We start from the raw sequence: 3,521 nt of genomic DNA, 5'->3' as shown, positions 1-3,521 counted from the left end.
CCACAGTGCTATCTTGACCTGCCCCACCGGAACCGCAGCACCCTCACCAATTCCTCCGATGAAGCCGAGGCCAACTCGGTGCCACCAAGGAGGTTCTGCACTCACCGCTGCATTTTATCTTTTATTCGATCTCACGGGGCTGCCGGTGCTCGATACCGAGCAGACATGGTGTCTCCATCAATGATGCCGTCGCCGGCCACATCATCCACGACGTCTCTCCCACATGTCGTTGCTTCCTCAGCGGCGACTTCCACAACGGAACTAGCTGCAGCTGCTCCGGCTCTTGCTCGCGCTGCGGCTCTGTTCTTGCTGTCGGTCGCACTGCTGCACTGCTCCTACTTTCATTCGTGCAGATGCTCTACTCTTGCGCTCGCTTGCGCTGCTGCTGCTGCTGCTGCACGACCTCCGGCAGCTACAGGAGTTGCTGCTTTAGCACTCGCTCGCGGTGCTACTGCACGACTTGCTCTCTGCTAGTGTGTTCCCTGCTCGAGCGTCTGCTGATTTAGATCACTGCTTCTCTGCTACTAGTGCTCGAACACCCAAAACATCTATTGCAATGCTCTGTTACTAGTTCAATCAGTTTCGACACTAAAATTCAGTTTCGACTGTGAAGTTCATTTTCTTCAGTTAAGTTCAGAGTGAACAGTACTTACATCATCTGTCAGAGCAGCCATGGCGCGGCTGATGCGTTTTACATCTAGCACTTTTTGGTGATGTATTTTACATCATCTATTGCAGATGATATTAGGGTCCCACTTCAGATTAAAGTTGTTTGTCTTGTCATGCTTCAGCCTCGTCGCCGTACACCTTAGCGGAGCTGCTCCAACGATGGAACCGTCCATCACAGCGGAGCAGTACCCTCGGCGCCGTGTCCAGAGGCCTCGGATCTTCTTCCCCGCCTCCGACAGTCACACCAGCATCATCACCATCCTCCACGTCCAACCCAATGATGCTGAGGTCCACAAGGCTATGCCAAAGAGGTTGTACACTCGTCGCATCACTTTGTTTCTCCATTCCTCTGTTCTTCCAATTCAGAAATTCTCGATGGCCCCAGAGAGCCAAAGAGGGGGTTTGGAAATAGTTTTCAACCAGCAATTGACGCGCCTCGGTATAACCTCACTAGCTGCGTCATTGCCCCAAGCGCAAAGATCTGTTCTTCCAATTCATGTGAGCCAAACACCCAGGTTGACTGAAATCCTATGTTTCCAAATGCTCTGTTTTGCACGTGCATTCCTATCCTATTCCTATGTTTTTCCTGTCCCTGCATTTATAGAATCCTCCAATTCTAAGGAGCCCTTACAGATTTACTTCATTTTCAGATTGGCGTCAAAGAAAACTCTGTGTGTTATGTCCTGCTCCTGCCGTGCCATCATCCACCCCACCTGAGGTGCACCATTGACAGAAGCGTTCACTGCAGCAGAGATCCCCCCTGCAGACTTTCTTTCGCCGCCTCAGATCTTCTTCCCCGTCGCCGGCAGCCACGCCAACTGCATTACCATCATCGACTGAGCAGATGAATCCGAGGACTAGACAGTTCCGGAAGAGAGGTCGCAGTCTTTCGTGTTTGCTTACGTTATACATCGGTTATTATTACCTGCTACTTTATCGTTCAATCTTGAGTTTTGAATTGCCCATGGGTCTCATATCGAGCCAGCAACGAATAGTATCTGTCTACTATCTGGTTCATTTGGGGTCTTCTATGTGGTTCATGTTGGGTGGGCAATAAACAATAGATGATCTATTGTCTATCTTTTTAAACTGAAGCTATAATCTACCTGCTATCATTAGTTTTGGATCCATCCACTCGTTTGCTACCATCAGTCTTGATTTTTGCATGCACCCCTTAGGCCTTACAAAATCTAACTATTTCTTTTATTATGCATGTCAGATATTGTACACAATCGTACTGAACATGTAGAGAAAAAGAGAAGACCGTTGCGTGCGAATATAATGTCATGCATACGCTGCTCCATGGTGGGCGAAGTGCCCCCCCCCCCTCTCCTGCATTTCCAGATTGTATTCCAGAGGAACATAACTGTTCAGATGGAGATTCAGAAGGAGCCGACCATGCCTGTTTACCACCTGAGGTGTTTGCACTAACCTGGCATGCTGATGTTGGTCATATCATGCATATGGCGCCTTGCATTGCTTACATTATACATCTTAAATGTCATCAGCTTAGTTTAGATTTGCTTTGTGTGAATGCCACCTGTTTGGTTTCTATATCATACTCCCACCATTCCTAAATATTTGTCTTTTTAGAGATTTCAACAAGTGACTATGTACGAAACAAAATGAGTGAATCTACACTCTAAAATATGTCTATATACATCTGTATGTGGTAGTCCATTTGAAATCTCTAAAAAGACAAATATTTAGGAACGGAGGGAGTATATGGGAATTATGCAATGCCATCTTCTTTAGCCAGGCATCATATACGTGAATCATGCAATGCATCCTGTTTAGCCAGTCATCGTATATGTGAATTGTATCGTGCCATATTTTTTTCCATAATGTGTTCCATTTGTCAACAATGTTTATACATTCATCTACTCTTCCTGTGCATCAGCCATTTGAGTCGGTCATGGGAAAATCTGGAGTGAAAACAAGGTCTTCTGAGCAGTCAGTGCTACCTGTCGATGCGGATTTCTTGCTGGTTACAGATAGCTCCTCAGAGGAGGATTCAGAGAGAGATGACCAGTCGTATTCCCCCCCGAGGTGCATGCTCTAACTTGGCAGGGTTATATTGCTCATATCATGCATATGGTGTCTTGCATTGCCATGCCATCTGCTTAGATTAGACATGCTTTGTGTGAATGCCTCCTGTTTGCTTTCTATATTAGATATGTGAATTATGCAATGCCATTTTTTTCAGCCAGTTATCATATATGTGAATTATGCACCGCCATGGAGCTAGGCATCATATATGTGAATTATCTCATGCCATGTTTTTTTCATTACGTATTCCATTTGTCGACAATCTGTGTATATTGAACTACTCTTCATGTGTATCAGCCATTTGAGCCGGTTATGGAAAAATCTGGAGTGAAAACAAGGTCTTCAAAGCAGGCAATGGTACCTGTTGAAGCATATATCTCGATGGTTACAGGGAGCTCCTCAGAGGAGGATTCAGAGACAGATAACCAGTCCTATATCCCACCTAAGGTGTATGCTCTAAGTTGCAATGTTTATATTTCTCATATGATGCATATGGTGTCTTGCATTGCTTAGTTTTGACATCATATGCACAATATTGAATTCTATCTGCTTAGTTTAGAGATCATACATGCGAGTGCTAGCTGCTTAGTATATGAATCAATTATGTCAATTATATCATGCCATCCTATATACTTAGACAACATGTATGTGAATTATTTCATCCCAACCTATTTTAGAAAGACATCATATAGTTTTGTCATGTCATCCTGTTTAGGTACACATCATATGTTGAATTATGCCATTATATCCTGTTAAGTTATCCATCATATATCTGAAACTGTGTCATGCTATCCTGTTTAGTT

At 44.5% G+C, this 3,521-nt stretch overlaps 1 pseudogene; it reads right to left on the bottom strand.

Moving 5' to 3' along the window:
• Nucleotides 1-1,018: 1,018 nt before the first annotated feature.
• LOC123163298 (uncharacterized) lies at nt 1,019-1,150 on the bottom strand (annotated as a pseudogene).
• Between the last annotated feature and the right edge of the window lie 2,371 nt (nt 1,151-3,521).

Source organism: Triticum aestivum, chromosome 7B (assembly GCF_018294505.1).
Source record: "Triticum aestivum cultivar Chinese Spring chromosome 7B, IWGSC CS RefSeq v2.1, whole genome shotgun sequence".
In the NCBI taxonomy this organism is placed as follows: domain Eukaryota; kingdom Viridiplantae; phylum Streptophyta; class Magnoliopsida; order Poales; family Poaceae; genus Triticum; species Triticum aestivum.
The sequence above is the reverse complement of the archived record's forward strand: the minus strand, read 5'-3'. Positions and strand labels throughout refer to the sequence as shown.